At 42.8% G+C, this 23,198-nt stretch overlaps 1 protein-coding gene across 1 annotated transcript in view; it reads right to left on the bottom strand.

The window, feature by feature from the left end:
- The window catches only part of LOC137642597 (CCR4-NOT transcription complex subunit 6-like), a 143,738-nt gene that overhangs the window by 14,559 nt on the left and 105,981 nt on the right, over positions 1-23,198 (bottom strand). The window lies entirely within an intron of this gene.

Here is a 23,198-nt window from a genome sequence, read left to right on the forward strand (position 1 = left end):
ACCTTACAAATATAAATTATACAGTACTTGTACGTAGCAAAGCAGGAAAACAATTTGAGAGAGAGAGAGAGAGAGAGAGAGAGAGAGAGAGAGAGAGAGAGAGAGAGAGAGAGAGAGAGAGAGAGAGAGAGAGAGAGAGAGAGATTGTTTTACGTACGTAAATGTAAATTTTAAACAAAAAAAATATGATAGGTTACAACATGTAGACTTTTAAAACCTTCCCTTTAACTTAATGCATACAGTACGTACATTACTAAACTATAAAACAGGTTAAAGTAAAAAATAAAGATTGTTACTGTACTCACCACGAAAGAAGTTGAAGAAAAACTTGAATGGTGATGGCGATGAATTTGCTGCACAGTAGAAATGATGATGATGAAGCTGATAATGTGTTCTACTGTGCAGTCAATGATAGTATTTTACGTCTCTTCAGACGGAGGTGTCTTTTCCTGGGACACCTCTTCAACTTCTTCCTGGGAAACTTCTTCAATTTCTTCCGAAGGCGTACTAGCAGGAGGAACTGGCTCTTTTTTGCGAGGCTGGAAGAACATTGTGATCGGAAGTTGTTGCCGCTGCTTCTTTTTTCGATCCAAGAGCATCCTGTAGGGAGTCATGATGTCATCGACCTTATTTGAGAATTGCATCGAGCGAACCATATCCTCGTCCCACTCTTGTAACATTTCTTTCGCCTCCTTCATATGGTTGCAGAACTTGGCAAGCCGTTCTAATGTTAAGCCCGTTTCTTCGACATTTTCTTGGGTCTCTTCCTGGGTACCCTCACTCTCTTCCTCACTTGCCGATTTCGTCAGGTCTTCGAGGTCTGCGTCAGTTAGGGGCTGGGAATGGCAGTCCAACAACTCGTCGACGTCTTCAGTCGTCATGTCGCCAAACCCGTCACCTCCAATTATGGCAGCCAACTGCACAGATTTCCGTATTGCAGAGTGTTGGATTTCCGACGGAGTAAATCCCTTGTCGTCGTAAACAATATCGGGCCACAGCTTCTTCCAGCTCGCATTCACGGTTGCAGGTTTCATCTCTTGAAGTGCCTTTTGAATATTCTGCAGGCACGTGGCTATGGTGTACTGCCGCCAGTACGCCTTCAAGTTGAAATCTTCATCCTCGTCATCTTGGGCAGCTTCCACACACGCAACGAGGTCCGCCAAGGAATTCTTCGTGTAGAGGGCCTTGAACGCCCTGATAACCCCCTGGTCCATCGGTTGAATTAATGACGTGGTGTTGGGTGGCAGGAACTCAACCTGAACGCCCTCACGCGACAGGTCAGTTGCGTGTCCACCAGCGTTATCCATAAGGAGAAGGATCTTGAATGGCAAGCCCTTCTCTAAGAGATATTCATGGACTTGCGGGATGAAACACTGGTGGAACCAGTTGGAGGTCAGCATCTTCGTAATCCATGCTTTTTGATTATGCATCCAGTACACGGGAAGGAGATTCTTATTTTTATTTTTCAAAGCGCGAGGATTTTTCGACTTATAAATAAGCCCCGGCTTTAACAAAAATCCAGCAGCATTGCCACACATCACGAGGGTAACGCGATCCTTGAATGCCTTAAAGCCAGAGGCTTTGGCTTCCTCTTTGAACAGGAAAGTTCGCGACGGCATTCTCTTCCAAAACAAGCCGGTTTCATCCATATTAAACACTTGTTCCGGCTTGTATCCACCTTCAGCGATAATGTTCTTGAAAGTCTGGTTCACGTAAGTTTCAGCAGCGGCAGTGTCAGCGGAAGCAGACTCCCCATGCAGGGAAACGCTTTTCAGGGCGAAGCGTTTCTGAAACTTCGCGAACCATCCTTTGCTTGCGGAAAAACGTTTCTGAGGCTGGGAATCAGTGGATGTCCCTGGTTGAGGATCATCTGCATCATCATCATCTTCAGCATGGTTGCCGTTGACGTCTTTAGGTTCCTTTGCAGCAAAATTCTCATATAAGCTCAAAGCCTTTGTTTGGATGGTGTTCGTATCCAACGCTATGTTCTTCTTCCGGCAGTCGGCAATCCACACAGCTAAAGCACCTTCCATGCGTACGATCGTTTTATTACGCGTTGTAACGACTCGCTTCGCTGATCTGCTAAAGGTGATTGCAGCAGTCTTTCTAATGTTCGCCTCGTCCTTTTTGATATAGCGAACGGTGGATTCGTTGATGCCAAAATGGCGGCCGGCGGCCGCGTAACTTCTACCATCTTTTAACATGTCGAGAAGCGTAACCTTCTCAGCTATCGTCATCATCCTTCGGTGGCGTTTAGGCTCACTACCAGCCTTACTAGAAGCAGAACGCTTGGGAGGCATTGTACAGTAGGATTTAACAGAAAGTTCAACAAAAAGTTCAACTTAAAACAGTCGCACACAGCACAGATTAAACTTCACAAACTTAAGAACGTCTACTCAGCAATACGCGGAAAGAGAAAGTGAACGATCCAGCCCCGCGAGAACTTTGATGCTGCGGGTAGAAGATGCGGGCAAAACACCAATCACAGGCTAGATAACAAAACTTGAGTTTTGATTCGTCATCTATCAGCGCTTGAACCAATCACAACCCGTCTTACAGTACTATGATGCGTTGGTTACTCATAGAAGATGCCCCGCGCATAATGAACGTACGTAGATTAAGTACAATACCGTAATAATAATAAATAATGATAATAATACTGTACAGTAATAATAATAATAATAATGATAATAATGATAATAATAATAATAATAATTTTATTAACAACAACAACAATAATAATAATAATAACAATAATAATAAAAATTTACGTACGCTATTTTACGCCTCTCTCTCTCTCTCTCTCTCTCTCTCTCTCGTACGCTTACAGTATTCGAAATGTGATTTTTGCAACAAAGAATATTATTGGATGCAGTACTGTACTACGTACGTATACATACAAAAGATTCATGGAAAAGAAGCACATCCATTACAGTACACACCATTCTAATATGGTATGACTGCATCTGATTTGCGTTTCATGTTCGATTTAAATTTCCTACGTACTGAATTATCGTATGATCACATTCTCTTTTCGTGTTTTATTTCTTTCTGTGCTGAATTATATATCATATGTAATGCAATGAACAATCAGTAAGAGCAGATATTACTAATTACAGTATTAATGGAATTACAGGTAACAAAATATCGTATTTGGTTGTCTTCAGATTTCGCGGTATTTTCGAATTTTCCGGAAAATCCGCGATATGTATATATATATGGGTTATGGCAAAACCCCGCGAAGTGGTGAATCCGCGATTGTCGAACCGCGAAGTAGCGAGGGTTCACTGTAGCTTTTTCCGACGAAAATCCGATGTTCTTGCTGAAGGCATGAATCTCACTGACTCTTTTAGCTGAGGCTAAGCATACCAGGAAAAGTCTTAAGAGTGAGATCTTTCAGGGAGGCTGACTGTAAAGGCTCAAACCTGTCTGACATGAGGAATCTTAGTACCACGTCTAAATTCCATCCAGGAGTAGCCAAACGACGCTCCTTAGTGGTCTCAAAAGACTTAAGGAGGTCTTGCAGATCTTTATTGTTGGAAAGATCTAAGCCTCTATGCCGGAAGACCGATGCCAACATGCTTCTGTAGCCCTTGATAGTGGGAGCTGAAAGGGTTCGTCCTTTTCTCAGGTATAAGAGAAAATCAGCTACAGTATTTGGGCTACAGAGGTACTGGTCGAGGATACAGAAACTGACTTGCACCAGTCTCGGAAGACTTCCCACTTCGATTGGTAGACTCTAATGGTAGACGCTCTCCTTGCTCTAGCAATCGCACTGGCTGCCTCCTTCGAAAAGCCTCTAGCTCTCGAGAGTCTTTCGATAGTCTGAAGGCAGTCAGACGAAGAGCGTGGAGGCTTTGGTGTACCTTCTTTACGTGTGGCTGACGTAGAAGGTCTACTCTTAGAGGCAGACTTCTGGGAACGTCTACTAACCATCGAAGTACCTCGGTGAACCATTCTCTCGCGGGCCAGAGGGGAGCAACTAACGTCAACCTTGTCCCTTCGTGAGAGGCGAACTTCTGCAGTACCTTGTTGACAATCTTGAACGGTGGGAATGCGTAGAGATCCAGATGTGACCAATCTAGGAGGAAGGCATCTATATGTATTGCTGCTGGGTCCGGGACTGGAGAGCAATAGATTGAAAGCCTCTTGGTCAGCGAGGTTGCAAAGAGATCTATGGTTGGTTGACCCCAAGTCTCTTGCACACATCCTTGTGGAGGGTCCATTCGGTTGGAATTACTTGCCCTTTCCGACTGAGACAATCTGCTATGACGTTCAAGTCGCCCTGGATGAACCTCGTTACTAGGGAGATGTCTCGACCTTTTGACCAGATGAGCAGGTCCCTTGCGATCTCGTACAACGTCAGTGAGTGGGTACCTCCTTGTTTGGAGATGTACGCCAAGGCCGTGGTGTTGTCCGAGTTTACTTCCACCACTTTGCCTCGAAGGAGATACTCGAAGCTTTTCAAGGCCAGATGAACTGCCAACAGCTCCTTGCAGTTGATATGCATGCTCCTCTGACTCGAGTTCCACAGACCTGAGCATTCCCGACCGTCCAGCGTCGCGCCCCAGCCCAAGTCCGATGCGTCCGAGAAGAGAACGTGGTTGGGTATCTGAACAGCCAGGGGAAGACCCTCTCTTAGGTTGATATTGTCCTTCCACCAAGTCAGACAAGACTTTATCTTTCCGGAAATCGGGATCGAGACCGCCTCTAGCGTCTTGTCCTTTTTCCAGTGGAAAGCCAGATGGAATTGAAGAGGACGGAGGTGTAGTCTTCCTAGTGATACAAATTGCTCCAGGGATGACAGCGTCCCTACCAGACTCATCCACAGCCTGACTGAGCAGCGTTCTTTCTTCAGCATCTTCTGGATGGATAGCAGGGCTTGATCTATTCTGGGGGCCGACGGAAAAGCCCGAAAAGCTTGACTGTGAATCTCCATCCCTAAATACAGAATAGTTTGGGATGGGACCAGCTGCGACTTTTCCAAATTGACTAGGAGTCCCAATTCCTTGGTCAGATCTAGAGTCCACTTGAGATCCTTCAGACAGCGACGACTGGAAGAGGCTCTGAGAAGCCAGTCGTCCAAATAAAGGGAGGCTCGGATGTCCGATAAGTGGAGGAATTTGGCCACATTCCTCATCAGCCTCGTAAATACGAGAGGAGCTGTGCTTAGGCCAAAGCATAGGGCCCGAAACTGGTAAACCACATCTTCGAAGACGAATCTCAGAAAAGGTTGGGAGTCTGAGTGAATGGGGATGTGGAAGTAGCCTAGGCGTCCCTTAGGTCTAGCGAGACCATCCAGTCTTCCTTTCTGACCGCTGCTAAGACTGACTTTGTGGTCTCCATGGAAAACTTCGTCTTTGTGACAAAGACATTCAGAGCACTGACGTCTAGCACCGGTCTCCACCCTCCTGTCTTCTTTGATACTAGGAAAAGACGGTTGTAAAACCCCGGTGATTGAAGGTCCGAGACTTTGACCACCGCTCCCTTCTCTAGCAAAAGAGACACTTCCAGTTTCAGGGCTTGTCTCTTTTCTTCCTCTCTGTACCTGGGAGAGAGATCGATGGGGGACGTCGCTAGAGGGGGTTTGCGTACAAAAGGGATCTTGTACCCCTCTCTGAGTAACTTCACAGATTGTTGATCTGCGCCTCTCTTCTCCCAGGCTTGCCAGAAGTTCTTGAGTCTGGCTCCTACTGCTGTCTGAAGTTGCGGGCAGTCAGACTCTGCCCTTAGAGGACTTGGATCCTTTCCTCTTCCCTCGCTTCCCTTCGGCACGAGCACCTCCTCTGCTGGAGGCTCTGCCACGAAAGGGCGGAATAAAGCGAGACGCTGGAGTGTCTAACCTCGGTCTAGCAGACAATGTAGGCAAAGGGGGAGCTTTGCGAGCCGAGGACACAACTAGATCGTGGGTGTCCTTCTGAACTAAAGATAAGGCAATTTCCTTTACCAAGACTTCAGGAAACAGGCACTTGGAAAGGGGAGCAAAGAGTAGCTCAGATCTTTGGCATGGCGTCACTCCAGCAGACAGGAAAGAACATAGAGACTCTTGCTTCTTCAGGACTCCGGACGTGAATGAGGCGGCTAGCTCGTTGGACCCATCACGGACGGCCTTGTCCATGCAGGACATAATGAGCAAGGAAACATCCTTATCTGCAGAAGAGATTTTCCTGCTCAGGGCTCCTAGGCACCAGTCTAGGAAGTTAAAGACTTCGAAAGCCCTAAAAATACCTTTAAGAAGGTGGTCCAGGTCCGATGGTGACCAACAAATCTTCGAGCGTCTCATGGCAAGGCGGCGGGGAGAGTCTACAAGACTTGAGAAGTCGCCCTGGGCAGAGGCAGGAACTCCCAAGCTGAGAACTTCTCCCGTGGCATACCAGACGCTCGATCTAGACGAGAGTTTAGATGGGGGAAAGGCAAATGCTGTCTTTCCTAAACTCTTCTTAGTCTCTAACCAATCTCCCAACAGCCGCAAAGCTCTCTTGGATGAGCGAGAGAGAACGAGTTTAGTAAAGGCAGGTGCGGTAGCAGGCACGCCTAATACAAACTCTGACGGCGGCGAACGAGGAGCCACAGAAACAAAGTGGTCAGGGAACAACTCCTTAAATACAGCCATGACTTTTCTAAAGTCCAAGGATGGTTGAGTTGCCTTAGGTTCGTCAAGTTCTGAAGGTTGATCCTCTTGTGGTTCAGCAACGTCCTCATCTGAAAGTTCCTCATCCGAAAACTGATGAGGAAACGGCAAAGGAGTGGGCAACGTTTGGCTCGCTGAGTCCGGTCGCACTGGTGCATGCGTGACGGAGCCGGACGCAACGTCATGGAACTGCTGCACAGTCTGTGAACTGTCAACAACCATGGGTGCGCGAGGACGCACAGCGTCCACCCGAGACTGTGTAGACCGTCTGGGTTGTGCAGTCAACACCATACCGGGTTGCGGAGGTTGACGCACCGCGTCAAAACAAGTCACCTCTGATGGTTGTTGAACGTCCTGAACGTCAACAACCACCTCCGTGCGTCGCCTAACGTCAACGTGCGGCTGGCAAGCCACACTGGGTCGCATCGGTGGGGGTACAACCTCAACTGGTAGACGCGAGAAAGTTACCTCAGCGTCAACAGGACGCACAACAGACCGCTTGGATGGTTGTTGGCCAGAAGGTTCAGCAGCAACCTTCTCCGCATTGAAGTCCTCCATCAAGGACGCAGGCTTGGACTGCATGTCCTGCAGCAATACCCATTTAGGGTCTACGGCAGCAGGTGCGGCAACAGACGGGGTGAGCGACTGAGGCGGTACCGCTTTGCCTCTCTTAGGCGGCGAGCAGTCATCAGATGACGGCAACGAGTCCGAACTGACCCAGTGGCTACAACCGGGACGTTGGACTTGTCCTGAAGGGACCGACTTACGCTTCAAAGGTCGTGAGACCTTGGTCCAAAGTTTCTTACGAGAAACACCTTCGGACGACGAGGTAAAAATGGGCTCTCTCGTCTTACGTTGGTAGGGGCGATCTTGGGGAGATACGCCTGATACCATAGAGGGAACGTCTGTTCGCTGATCAAGGCCTCTCGAACCCATGAGTCGTACGACATTGCTTCTCCCCTGGGCTTGGGAGCTTGCAAGAGGTCCCGGACTAGGAGGACGACAGGCACGAACAGACGAACCCTCAAGCGCAACACTGTTCACAACACTTTGAGAAACACTAGGCACTTTAACACTTCCCGCGGCACTTTAGTTCCTTTACGTCTGCCATAAGTTGATTGCGGTCACTTGCAAGGGACTCAACTCTCTCCCCCAAGGCATGGATAGCACGCATCATGTCTGCCATCGATGGTTCCTGAGTGCTAGGAGGGGGGGTTAGGAACAACCACTACAGGGGAAGGATTAGGTTGAGGGGCATGAGGAGAGGAAAAATCTACCGACCTAGAAGAACTTCTCCTTACCCTATCTCTCTCTAGTCTGCGTGTATACTTCTCAAATTCGATAAAATCGAATTCCGAAAGGCCCACGCATTCCTCACACCGATCTTCCAATTGACAGGTTTTACCCCGACAATTGGAACAAACAGTGTGAGGGTCGAGAGAAGCCTTTGGAAGACGCCTATGACAGTCCCTAGCATTGCATTTTCTGAACTTGGGAACTTGTGAAAGGTCAGCCATATTGAATTGGTCAAGGGAAAATTCCAAAAAACGATCTAAGTCATCAACAATGAATCCGATACAAAAAAGAGTTCAAGGATTTATTTGAAGAAAAACACCTGTACTGCGAAAGCTCAAAACCAAATTAAAGTACTTCACCAAATATGATGGGAAAAACTCCAGGTTTCAACAGCGAGTAAAGTACGTCTTGTCGACACGTCGACAGAGAAGAAATTGAGTCTTTGTTTACATCGAGTATGGTATCTGGCCGACAGTTGGCGCTGGTGGGCACACCCGCAACCTGTATAGCGATCGCTGGCGAGTTTTTACTGTTTTTTGTCTGTCGAGCAACAGAGTTGCAGCTATTATATATTCACCGGCTAAGTTAAATATTTAAAAATTATTTTTAGAGAAATGTTTATCAAAGACCACCCCATAATCAAAATGACTTTCCCGTCCAGGTTTCATAGCAAAAGAGATACCTAGATTTAGAGATGTTTGTTTATTAACTGAGTGGAAGGTTTGATAAGTTCAAAAGGTTATTTCCTAATCCTAAATTGTTCCAAGTACTATTTCGTATGAGTCTCTCTAATTTATTATGTAATTTCTCGGAGAGAGTCACATTACTATTAATAGCACCAGTCAGTACATATGAGGAAAGATCTCTGCACATACCATCAGCCCGTTATCACCACATTTACCAATGGAGTGCTTTGAAACGGAAATTCAAACAACGATTAAACCTACGAACACGGTTTGGCAACGTTATGTTGATGACATTTTCATGTATTGGGATGATAGCTGGGATATTTTAATATATTTTTCAATAATCTAAATTCCCTAGTCCCTAACATAAAATTTAAAACTGAGTGGGAAAAAGATGGAAAATTAGCCTTTTTTTTTTTTACATTAATTTAAAAGGAATCGTCAGAGTACAATTTCACTGTGTATTGAAAACTAACATTAATTTCTTTAGTTATCACAATATTTCTGTAAAAATTGGGGTAGCATGTAATCTATTTCTTAACCCTTTTACCCCCAAAGGACGTACTGGTACGTTTCACAAAACCCATCCCTTTACCCCCATGGACGTACCAGTACGTCCTTGCAAAAATATTCTATAAATTTTTTTTTTCTTCATATTTTTGATAATTTTTTGAGAAAATTCAGGCATTTTCCAAGAGAATGAGACCAACCTGACCTCTCTATGACAAAAATTAAGGCTGTTAGAGCAATTTAAAAAAAATATACTGCAAAATGTGCTGGGAAAAAAATAACCCCCTGGGGGTTAAGGGTTGGAAATTTCCAAAGAGCCTGGGGGTAAAAGGGTTAAGAGGCTTGAGAATCTGTTCCCAAGCCTACTCAAGTAAAAAATTTGAAATCATTTGTGAACAACTCGACCAGCTATTCTATGTCATAGAAAAGGCCACCAACCAAATAGATTTTAAACATAAGATAAAACTCCCATATATAGAAGGTATCAAAAATATAACAAATAATATTAAAACTGAGAACCCCTTGGTTTTTTCATATCCCAAGACCATAAGAAGCGTCCTTATTATGTTTATCAAAATAAAAGAGATATAGAATCCGGCATATATAAAGTACCATGTGGGGATTGTGAAAAGGTCTATGTTGGACAAACGGGCCATTCTCTATCTCGAAGATTATCTGAACATAAAAGATCTGTTAAGTATGGCTTTGAAAACTGGGATTTTCATTCACCTTAGAGATTTAAGGCACCAGATTAACTGGAGTGAGTCGTCTTTGCTTTTTAGGAGTACCTGTCCGTACAGAAGAAAGATCCTGGAATCAGCCATCATAAATCCCAACTGTGTGTGATACTGCCACATACATCCATGCGATGAATGAATGGGAGGTAACAAATTAAACTAGTATTTTCTTTAAAATCTTGTATACTGAAGATAGACGAACATAAATGTGACAGCAGCGGGAAGCAGGTCCATGCTTGTCACTACAGTGACCACTGAACAACGACTGACTACTAAATGCACATGGCGGAAAGAAAAGCAGTGTTGACACATGTAATTACATTGTTGACACATGTAATTACATTGTTGCCATGATGCATAATGAAAAAGTGGTCTTACAGTACGTGTAATGGGAAAAGATAAATGGAAATAAATATCTTTCATCAAAATAATAATAAAGCAAATGTACATTAATGTTCATAAACTGTACATAATTTAAACAATATACAGCCTAATATTAGATATCTATTCACCTCCCTCCCCCTTTACGCTCGTAGCAGTGTCTCGAGCGGAACATTAATTTTTCTGGGCTAGTTGAGGTGAATGATGAGGGACATTGGAGGGTTTGGATGATGGCTCTCTTTCCTGGCCAGAGCAAGGGGACACAGGGTCCTGGGGAGAGGTGTCATCACTTATACTAGCCACTGGGCGTAAATGTCGTCGGTTTCGAAACCATACACGACCACTTGGAAGGTGTACTTCATACTCTCTGGACATTCCGCGGCCCATTACGATACCAATCTTGTCCCATCGAAGTGTCGTTGTGTCCTGTATCCTGACTCGTTGGCTGATGGTGAGCTTGGGTAGATGGAGGGCATGAGAGTTGTAAAGTGCCTACTGTTCCCCGAGGCCCTACCAAACCCGGTAGTGCCCCAGGAACAGGTCCAGCCTCCTCTCATACAACTGAAGATCGACACGGACATAAATAAGGCACTGGAAGGCATGGACATCCATCGAGAAAGGATGTCAGAAGTGTCCACTGACACTGAGCAGGACCTACTGCAAGGAGGCCCTGAAGAAGATGTGGAATATCCACAAGCGGAGGAAGAAGGATCCGTTTCAACGGCAACCGAAGATCCTCAGTTTGCCGTGACGGCATACCAACCTATGCCGTCAACTTCTTCAACCCCAACTCCACAACCAGTGACACAGGCTGACAAGAACGAAGCGATCCTCACTTCGATTCAACGGATGATGGAATTGTTCCAAAAGGAACAAGAGACGATGAAACAATCAATCAAGCAGCAGCAGATACTGTTGCAGGAGAGGGTGGACCGCCCTTGACCTACCATGGGCTCCACAAAGAAGCCCCTTAGAGTGTTGGATCTCCATCACTGCTCCGAAACCAACCCTTGGAAGCATGCGGAGCATATGCCCAAGATGAATAGGAAACTATTCGTCTCTGAGAAGTTGGGGGCCAAACTAATTGAAGACCTTGAGTTCTGGCCTAACTTTTCAGCTTACCCAGACTGATACGTGAGACTGCGGGTTGAACATACACTGAGCAAGAGACATCCCACCTTTCTGGATCCTTCCTCCAACTCTTTCCCCTTTTCGGAGAAAACACTAGACTTTGCCGTCAAGGCAGTCGACGAGGGCAAACCCTGCCCAACCCTAGAGGAATGCAAACCATTCTCTTTAGTACTGCCTACCTGCTAGGAGAAGTGGAAGGATGTCCACCTAACCTTCTCCGTCTCTAAGTTGGATCCAGAGATAGCAGGCCAGCAGTTCAATGAGAACCTTCCGAAGTTGCCAGACCATCTTCTGAGGAGGGAACAGGAGACGAAGGAGAGACTTGCGGCCTCCCGGCCTCCCTTTCTCATAAGTACCTGGAAATGAGTGCAGGTCTACATAACGCCCCAGAAATGTTCATCTTCCTGGCTAAGTCTCACATGGAGACCCTTGTGAAAGACTTATATGCTTTCCTCAGAGCAAGAAGAGCCTGCAGAGAGTTCGCGTTGGCCCTAGCGACCGTCAGACACGAACTAAGGAAGCTGATTACCTCGATTATCTAAGGCAAAGACCTTTTCCCATAGGAACTGGTCCGAGAGATCATTGCCAGAGCAGCCACGGAGAATAGAAACCTTCTCCAAAAGTGGGACATGAGCTCAAAGAGGAAATCTTCCTTGGACAGAGGTACCCAGCCTAAGAATAAAAAGGCAAGGAGACGACGCAGACCTGCACAACTTTCTGCCATGACTATGACCACAATGCCTCAGACCACTTTCCAGATGGTCCCTCAACAACTGGTACCCCAGTCGCCAGTGTTCAACCCTAACTTTGAGAGGAAGTCGACTTCCTTACACCCTTGTCAGAAAGGAAAAGGCCCAAAGAGAAGTTCTTCCGGAGGTGATTCCTCTCGGGGCCGAGGAGGACGTGGTCACGGAAACAAATCCGCAGGACCCCCCAAGCAATGAGGGGGCTCCAGGTAGGAGGTAGACTGTATCACTTTCGGGATCGCTGGACCTTCGATCCCTGGGCCCACAGCCTGATCACAAATGGACTCGGGTGGAAATGCAACAGAACTCCACCCCGTTTTCCATTATTCTTCCAACACTCCACTTCCTTGTTAGAAGAATATACCTCAGAACTCTTGAACAAGAAGGTAATAAGGAAAGCGAAGTCCATCAATTTCCAGGGAAAGCTGTTTTGTGATCCCAAGAAAGACTCGGACAAACTCAGTCATTCTAGACTTGTCTCCACTCAACAAGTTCATCGAGAAAAACAAGTTCCAGATGCTTACTTTGCAACACTTAAGGACCTTTCTACTAAAAGGGGCATACACAGTCTCAATAGACCAAGCAGATGCTTACTGGCATCTTCCAGTGAGTTGCCCTTTCTCCTCCTACCTAGGATTCAAGCTACAGAAGAAGAAGTTTGTCTTCAGAGCAATGCCTTTCGGACTCAACACAGCCCCAAGGATATTCACGAAGCTAGCAGACACAATCGTCCAGCAGCTACGCTCCGAAGGAGTTCAAGTGGTAGCATATCTTGACGATTGGCTGGTATGGGTAGCATCCAAGACTACTTGTCTGCAGGCAGCCAACAAGGTGATCCAGTTCCTGGAACACCTGGGCTTCAAGATCAATCACAATAAGTCTCGCCTTTCTCCAGCTCAGAAGTTCCAATGGCTAGGAATCCAATGGGACTTGAAGTCACACCACCTCTCCATTCCATCCTAGAAGAGGAGAGAGATAGCGGGATCTGTCAGGAGACTAATCCGTCACAAGAGGATTTCAAGACACCAACAGGAAAGAGTATTGGGCTCTCTCCAGTTCGCAGCAGTGACAGACCCGGTGCTAAAAGTACATCTAAAAGATGCGACAGGAGTCTGAAGAAGATACGCATCAAACGCTCAAAGAGATCAACTAAGGTTGACCCCGCCCCTTTTGCGCACGCAGTTAAGGCCGTGGTCAACAGCCAAGAGCCTAGCACGGAAAATTCCCCTGTAACCACCACAACCATCAGTGGTGATACACACGGACGCCTCCTTGGAAAGATGAGGAGGCCATTCTCACGAGAGAAAATTGCAAGGGAATTGGTCGCACCAGTTCAAAACCTTTCATATCAACATTTTGGAAGCTTTGGCAGTTTTCCTGACGTTGAAGAAACTATCCCCTAACAAAGCAATCCACATCAGATTGGTCCTGGACAACGAAGAGATAGTAAAATGTCTAAATCGACATGGCTCGAGATCACCTCACATCAACCATGTGATATTAGCCATCTTCTACCTGGCAAGGAAGAAGGGATGGCACCTGTCAGCAGTTCACCTACAAGGGTTCCGCAACGTGACGGCGGACGCTATATCCAGGCGAAAGCCCATAGAGACAGAATGGTCCCTAGACGCCAACTCATTCTCCTTCATCTCGGAAAAAGTCCCGAACTGCAGAATGACCTCTTCGCAACGAGCGACAACAAGGAACTACCTCGTTACGTAGCCCGTATATGTACCCTCAAGCAGAGGCGATGGACGCCATGTCCCTCGACTGGAATAAGTGGAATCGCCTTTACCTGTTTCCACCAACCAACCTCCTGCTAAGAATCCTTGACAAGCTAAGATCCTTCAGAGGGACAGCAGCAGTAATGGCCACCAAGTGGCCCAAAAGCAATTGGTTCCCTCTAGTTCTAGAGCTGAAACTGAAGATGTTTCCTCTGCCGGATCCAGTTTTATCTCAACTGGTCCAGAAGTCGATTGTCTACGCTTCATCCTCGAGAACCAACAACCTACATCTCATGATTTTCTCGCCCTAGCGGCAAACAAAAAGTTGGTAATCTCGAAGGATAAAGTTGACTTCATTGAAGAGTATAAGTCAAGTTCGACTAGGAGACAATATGAATCGTCATGGAAGAAATGAGTTTCCTTTGAGAAAACAAAGAAACCGACAGAAATATCGATAGATTTCTGTCTCGCATTCTTCATATACCTACACGATGAAAGGCCTGGCTTCTGCTTCTACTACGATTACCTCGTGTAAGTCGGCCCTGGCTAGACCACTTCTGTACGCCTTTGAAGTGGACCTCTCGAGTGAAATCTTTAATAAGATCCCAAAAGCATGCGCTAGACTCAAGCCAGCAACCCCACCAAAGCCCATCATGTGGTCTTTGGACAAAGTCTTGCACTATGCTTCGAACCTAAACAATGAGGATTGTACTCTAAAGGATCTAACACAGAAAGTCATTTTTCTGTCTGCAATAGCCTCAGGGGCTAGAGTTAGTGAAATAGTGGCCTTATCCAAAAACGAAGGCCATATTCAGTTCCTAGACGCAGGAGAACTGAACCTTTTTCCTGATCCTGCCTCTCTTGCCAAGAATGAGCTACCCACTAAGAGGTGGGGTCCTTGGAGAATCTGTCCACTGAAGGAAGATGCCTCACTGTACCCAGTAGAGTGTCTTAAGGTCTATCTTCGGAAAACTTCAGACTTCAAGGGAGGACAACTCTTCAGAGGCGAAACTTCAGGATCAAACCTATCCCTCAGACAACTGAGAGCGAAGCTCACCTACTTTAATCGCAGAGCGGATCCTGACAGTACCCCCCCAGATCACGATCCGAGGAAAGTTGCTTCTTCGTTGAACTTCTTTCAACGTATGGACTTTGAAAGACTCCACTCATACACTGGGTTGAGATCTTCCTGGGTCTTCTACAAACAGTATGCGAAGCAAGTACATGAAATGAAACATTTTGTGGTGGCGGCAGGTAGTGTCATTAAACCCGTCGTCTAGTTCTGCGATGAACAGTGCATTGTTTTGGGACTTTACAGTGCATCAGGTGAATAGGTATACTTACCTTTTAGTGCAAATCACAACAATGATTATCATACTGTTCCATATAGGTGCATATCTGACCAATAACACTAGTGCCGAGTGAACGTTTGCATTACAATGTTTATGCATTTCAAAAAATCTGAACATGTCAGACAGATTTGGTTTCACATCTCCATTGAGTGGCATTATTCCGATAATGAAATTATATATTTTTTTTACAGGAGAAAATATGGACCCTGATGGGTTTTAATGCTGGATCAGATTCATACTCTATTGTAAATACATTTGATGATCGAGTTGCAAAATAAAAATACGAAAACGCATTTGCATCTTATTACTGCTACCTCAGTTGCAGACAAATAAAACATGCTAGTTTCATCTAATCCCTATAAGTGCCTAGAACTTGAAATCACAATACAGATTTCCATGGAAAGTAAAAGGTAAGCTCCAAAGTTTTCCCTTCTGTTCCTTTGGAAATACAAACCTTGAATACTTATTGTCGATGTCGACACTTTCCCTGCAGGGGGCAGGAAGCATTAACCAGTTCCAGGCTTAGTGGAAATGACAGTTACCTGGAATTTCACATACAGGTCTAGTAGACCAGATAAGGAAATCCATTCAAGGTAGAAGGCACATACACAAACCCACAGCTATAGTAATTTCAAGTTAATTCTCTAGTATGCTTCCATTAGGACGACATGGCCCGAGCCCAAAAACCGGATTTTGAGCAAAGCGAAAAATCTATTTTTGGGTGAGAGTGCAATGTCGTCCTGATGGACCCACCCTTTTGCGGATCCCTCCCAAAATGACTTTATTTGCGGCCATTTCTGCTTAACGACAAGAAAAGGAATGGCGTCGCGGTAGCAGTAGGGATGGAGGTCCACCGGGTACCTAGATCAGCACCCCATTCTTTTGCCACTCTTCCCCCTTACATCAAAGAGTTAAATCTATTCGGGGTGAAGATTGCTATGTGTCGTATCTAATATACGTCCCCTGATTTCATGTGATATCTTTTACTGGATACTCGAACCAGATGTTAGAATCCTGGAGACCTTCAGTTTAATTGTCTGGGAGTATCACTGTAGCCAATATCCCTTAGAACGCTACGTAAAGGAACCTTCCATCAGGACAACATGGCACTCTCACCCAAAAATAGATTTTCCGCTTTGCTCAAAATCCGTTTCATAGTATGGTATTGCAGTAACATTGTCTACATACTGTAGGTGAAGTGTAAATGCCAACAGAAATATTTGCTTTGTATTTCCTGTCATCATTAGCCTGCTTTTGATTAAACTGATTTCCAACAATCTCTTTTACATTTCATTCAACCGTGTTTTAAAGATTTTGGATACTTTTCTGATTCGCCTGCTAATACCAGGTCATCTGAGTACAATACTGATATTCCTTTGGAATTCTATTTCTGAAGTACTTTGTATCCTTCTCTTTTCCTGTGATAAAGAGCAAACTTCATTCTGATTCTTAATGGACACCACTTGTGATGATATATAGACCACAATTTCACTCTGGGTCTACTCTTATAATAGTGTAACATCTCTGGCTATAAAGTTTTGTGTGTATCCTCAGCTTTCATAATGTTCATCTAACTGCTTGTCTCTATACTCTCCATAATATCCCAAAATATATGATGAAAACTTCTTCCTTTATGCATGATACATTTCCCGTGGTTGCTCGACTATAAAGATTGCTTTTGTTACAGATTTTCCTTACATGAATCAATAAAAGCCTTTACATATTCTAAGATTTTAGTAACCTTTTCATCTAGTACTTTCATAGCACGCTTTGGAAATATTTTACTATATATTTCACCGTGGAACTCTTTTTTGTATTTATCATTATTGTAATACTTTTTTGCTACTTTTCTGATCACACATCTTCCTTTTTTCCATATACTGCGGGTATTTTGATCAAATGTCTAAAGCTAATATATTATATTACTCATCATCTACATCTTTCATTTCCATCTTATAATAGGTATTCCTAAGCTCTTCAGTAACACATTATTAATAAAGTTTCATTGAAGATAATAGCTGGTTCAGTAGCATTAAATTTGCAGTTGGGCTTTTTCTTCGCATTTTCTTCTTTCGTCAGTTTTGCGTTCTGCCAGTTACTATGCTGTGCTGTGCTAGGGGAGAGCAGAATGGATAGAAAAAAAATCTATAATCTTACTAAAGTAAACTAATCAAGATCGGTACAATAAGTAAAGTACGGCTGCTACGTTTTATGAGAGGGTGCCGAGTGTTTTCTCTCATTGTCAGGCTCATCACATCAGCCGCTGGTCACTGACTGATTTTTGTGGGCGGAGTCCATATCTGGTCTGGGAAAGAGCTGCTCTCCCATTGACTGAGGCAATCAACAGGAGAGGGTATGATTGGTTGAGGCAATCACCAGGAAATTTTCAGTCACAGGCAAGCTGCCGAGGCTGCTTATTGCTGTCACCATCGTCGTTGTTACCAGGTTGATTGAAGGTGTTCCCTCAGCAGGAGTAGAGGAGGAACATCTGGGTTGTGTTCATGTTAGACCTCTCTTGTTATGTTGAATGAGCAGAGCCTTCAGGATCCTAAGCCTCCTATCAACCAGGCCACTGCCACTGATTTTGTATTCTAGTGATGTCCTCTTGAACCCCGTTTTTGTTGTGAGGAAGGAACTGGTGGCTCTTGATGGCTTGAATCACAATCAATGGTAAAATTGCCCTTATCTTTTAATGTTATTTTCTCAATAGCAGTTAGTATACCATATAATTCAGCAGTAAATATAGAAAATATTGGAGGAAGTGCACCTCTACAGTTAAAAGAACTACTATATACTCCAAATCCAACACCAGCACCAGATTTGAAGCCATTGGTATATATCGATTGCAAGAGAAGACACAAATACACCTGAACAGGAAAAGCAAGATTGAAAAAGTCCAACTACAGTCAGGAGGAGAGCGGACACGTCCGATCTCTACTGAGCCAAAAGAAAAAGTGACGTATCTCACTGCAGTGAGAATATATACAGAGGCGGCTGGGAACCCCCCAGCCACCCCATCCTACCCGGTCCCGCGGGGTTGCCACCTCACAATTAAAAGTCTTATGGCTACCTCCAGCAGCTGCCGAAAGATAATCCACATAATTCCAGGTTTGTTAGTATGGGAAGAAATACAAATTAAACATGATATTACAGGTTAAAAGAAATATATCCAAGAGTCAAAATTCTCATATACAGCTACTGAGCGGGAACTAGTGCCTCGTACCAAAGGTGTTTAGGAGATGGTCCTACCATTATCAACTTAAGGGAAACGTCCACTAAGGTATTTGACGTAACAACTTGAAAAAATAAAAAATCATTTTATTGTTTCTATGTATAAAGAAACATGTCGTAAATGCTTTCCAGAAATTTCAGCAAATTTAAACGATGACGTTATCATTACTGCATTGTCTGCAAGACTGAGTTTGACAGAATCGTCTTTGCGTGTTTATTTTTGCATATACAGTGGAACCTCTACATACTATTGTCCTAACATAAAAATTTTCCAACATACGAAGTAAAATTCGACCAAATTTCTGTCTTGACACCCGAAGTAATGCTCCAACATACGATGTAGATCTTGTTCACGCCGGTAGATGGCAGCACGTAAGAGGGACGGCACTGAGCGTCGAGTGCTCTGTTCTCTGTTCTTGTGTATCGTGTGGTTGTCCTTTGTTTGGTCTGTTATTAACAGTGCTTACTTTCTTCCTTTTCTCACACTTCCTTTTTAATTTTACCTATAATCATGGTGCCTAAGAAGCTAAGTTTCAGGACAGGTAGTGGTGAGAAAAGGAAGAAGGCAATTCTTTCATTAGAATTGAAGCAAGAAATTATAGAAAAAAATGAGAGCAGTGTGCATGTGAGTGATATGGCTAAACAATATGGCCGGAATAGGCCTATGATCTCGACGATCATCAAGTAGAAGGCAGTCATTAAAGCAGATAAACCATCGAAGGGGATCACCATTATTACAAGACATTGTAGCAATACCCTGGAAGAGATAGAACGCCTTTTGTTGATAGGGATAAAGGACAAAGAGATTGTTGGCAACGATCATTTGTGAGAAGGGCCAGCGTGATGAACAGAAAGAAAGAAAAAAGTGAAGCAAAGAAAACCAAGACAGCATTAACAAGCTCTTTTAAAAAGGTCTCTCTTTTTCTGTTTCTCTCTAAACATATCATTAACATGTTCTTTAAATAAAATCTCTCTCTCTCTCTCTCTCTCTCTCTCTTTCTCTCTCGTTCTTCTTCGCTGTTATAGTGTTAGAGACGTCTATTATTTTTTTCCGAGAAAGAGAGAGAGAGAGATTAAACAAAAATGTGTTTACAGTACATATGATTTTTAACAGCATCAACGAGCTGAAAAACAATTAAATGTAACAAGAAAGTAATGACAGCTAATCTGAATTCCTTTATTAACTAAAACAAATATTTATACAAACACACTCGTGTGCGTATGCACAAACACACACACACAGGTGCAAGAATTGCTACGCAGTAAGACACAGACGGTCGGGGAGGAGGTAGAGATGGTGACTGCGATAACGTACCGTAACTCGTCACTGAAAGTGATGAAAATTAAAAATCAAAAGAAAAAAAAATGTATAAAATATGAAATATAAAAATAAAAAAAAATAAATAAGTTACGGTACGTTATCACAGTCACCATCTATACCTCCTTGCCGATCGTGTCTCCTCCTGCGTGTGTTTGTATTTGTCCATACGCACATGAGTGTGTTTGTATCAATATTTGTTTTAGTTAATAAAGGAATTCAGATTTACTGATATTGTTTTTTTAGTTACATTTAACTGTCTTTCAACTCGTTGACCCTGTTAAAAATCATATGTACACAACACATTTTTGTTTAATCTCTCTCTCTCTCAGAAAAAATTAATAGACGTCTCTAACACTAACAGTGAAGAAGAACAAAAGTGAGAGAGAGAGAGAGAGAGAGAGAGAGAGAGAGAGAGAGAGAGAGAGAGAGAGAGAGAGAGAGAGAGAGAGAGAGAGAGAGTATTTATTTAAAGAACATGTTAACACCATGTCTACCTTCTCGCCGATCGTCCGTCTCCTCCTGGCGTAGCAAATCCTCCACCTGCGTTGGCATGTCTCTAAGGTAAAGTGACAATAAAACACATTTTTTATTTATTATTTCTTTATTATTTATTATTTCTTTATAATTATCTTTTTTACATGCTTCTTTCATTTTATGCAGTTATGTTATTGAATGTGCAATTAAATGTAGTAATTTATTAAGGAGCTAATATACATTTTTGGGGTGTGGAACGAATTATACAAATTACAGTGTATTCTTATGGGAATATTTGCTCCAACATACGATTGTTTTAACATACGAAGCAGTTTCTGGAATGAATTAAGATCGTATGTAGAGGTACCACTGTACGTATATAGCGATTTTTTCACCTGCTTCAAAATCTTGTACATTTGGCAGAGATGGAAGGCATTGGTAGAAGGTAGTAAAACGCAAATCTACGAGAGGACCAGCCGAGTTTCTAAAGATGTATAGAAGTTATGATGCCAGGGCACCAGCCACCTGTTGAGATACTACCGCTAGAGAGTTATGGGGTCTTTTGACTGGCCAGACAATACTACATTGGACCTGTCTCTCTGATTACGGTTCATTTTCCCTTTGCCTACACACACAATGAATAGTCTGGTCTATTCTTTACATATTCTCAATTGTCCTCATACACCTAACAACATAGATTACCGAACAATTCTTCTTCACTCAAGAAGTTAACTACTGCACTGTAATTGTTCTGTGGCCACCACTCTCCTCTTGGTAAGGGTAGAAGAGACTCTTTAGCTATGGTAAGCAGCTCTTCTAGGAGCAGGTCACTCCAAAATCAAACCATTGTTCTCTAGTCTTGGGTAGTGCCATAACCTCTGTACCATGGTCTTCCACTGTTTTAGGTTAGAGTTCTCTTGCTTGAGGATACACTTGAGCACACTCTTCTATCTTATTTCTCTTCCTCTTGTTTTGTTCAAGTTTTTATAGCTTTTTTAGGAGATATTCATTTTAATGTTACGCTTCTTAAAATATTTTATTTTCCCTTTTTCCTTTCCTCACTGAGTCATTTTCCCTGTTGGAGCCCCTGGGCTTATAACATCCTGCTTTTCCAACTAGGGTTGTAGCTTAGCAAGATATAATAATAATAATAATGTGTTCGTTTACTTACAGTTCAAATGTACATTATGTTTTCACAACGTCCTTGTGATCTTTATAGCAAGGACAATGTTACCTTAGGTCAAAGAAAACAAAAAGTAAGCAGAGAGCAACAAAAAAGAACTAAACCAAGAAGAGAAGGAAATATGAAAAAGAGTACAAAGCTTGAACATTCTAACTAAAACTCTGGCAACAATGAGAGGCCGCTGGCAGCTCATGACACACTTACACCAAGTGTATTTGTACACTTAGGGTTCAAATACCTTGCTTAGGGAGCTTTCATGCAGGAATAAACAATAAAAGTACAAAGTAAGGTTATTATAATAATGTTATTTTGATTTTTCTAAGAAAAAAAGCAGAAATTTATAGCAAATCTTTTGGAGCTCTAAACTCAAAAACATACTTATTCACACTTCGGTACATTTTTCTCACTTATTGATTGTTCAATTTTATAAAGATATTATTGAAAAGAGGAATAAAAATCCCACAATTTTGCGTCTAGACGAAGAAAATTAGGAAAAAAATTACTATATAAAAAAAAGGAAAATCAAAGATATTATTGAATAAAAATCCTACAATTTTGCATCTAGACGAAGAAAATTAGGAAAAAAATTATTAGAAAAAAAAAGAAAAAGGAAAATCTAAATTTTTAAAAAATTTTGATGGTATGATTTTCAATACAATTGGTGACATATTAGTGGATAAAAATTTATGTAAAGTTTTTCAATAAAATCATGAATTTTGCTAATAAATCAAAAAGTTTTATTTTATCAAATGACTTGATATTTTTATATGATGAAGGTATTATATATGTCTAAAATATATATAGAAATGGTGTATATTGAATAATTAGAAAAAAATGCAGGACATAGCGGACGGTCACCTTAAGCAACAAAAACTTGGAGCCTTACTAAAGCCTTAGAACATAAACTAGTTACAACTCAAAGAACTATGGAAAAATAATGATGGGAATAACACTATGAGACAAAAAGAGCAACATGGATACAAGAGCAAACTTAAAGTAGAGGATATTCTAACAAGTCAGAAAAAGAAATGGAAATGGGCAGGACATATAATGAGAATAACAGACAATAGAGGGACATTAAAAATAACAGAACAGGTCCCTACAGATTGTAAAATAAGCAGAGGAAGGAAGAGAAGACGATGAACTGACCAACTAAGGAAGTATAAAGTGGTTGTAATGGCACTGAAAGACCATAAACATATGCAAGTGGAAGGACATGTCTGAGGCCTTTGTTCTGCCATGGACTAGTAATGGCTGATGATGATGATAATACGAGATATAGGAATGTCAAAAGCATTCTAAATTCTTGGGTAATCATCAATACAAATATAAAATGAATATTACATGAGTGGAATCATTCTGGATTTGTAGGCTGTGGACCCAAGCTATAAAGATTTCCATGATTTCACTGTCATATTAAGAGGCATCCATGACATTAACTCCTTAAGGTTCTGTAAGAAATCTGCCTTGTAGTAGGGAATTAAGATTCTTTGACTTTCATCAAGTAATCAAAAGCAGCTTTATTCCTACAATAAAGGGTGAATCTTTAAACTCGAAAGGAGCGAACCAAAAGCTTCATTGATTTATCAAACGTCAACATTTTTCCAATCTTCTCCAAAATGGGATCCTCCCATGAAAAAGAATCATGAGCAACAGAAAGTGTTTTTTTTTTTCTACTAACATTAAGGGTTGATAAAATGCAAAACTCCCAAATTTTGGTAAAAGTGACTGCAAGGTAGGGTAAAAGGTGTAAATTAAGATAGAAAGTGAAGGTGAAAGGAGTAACTCAAGTGTG

The sequence above is a fragment of the Palaemon carinicauda genome, chromosome 6 (assembly GCF_036898095.1).
Source record: "Palaemon carinicauda isolate YSFRI2023 chromosome 6, ASM3689809v2, whole genome shotgun sequence".
Taxonomy (NCBI): Eukaryota; Metazoa; Arthropoda; class Malacostraca; order Decapoda; family Palaemonidae; genus Palaemon; species Palaemon carinicauda.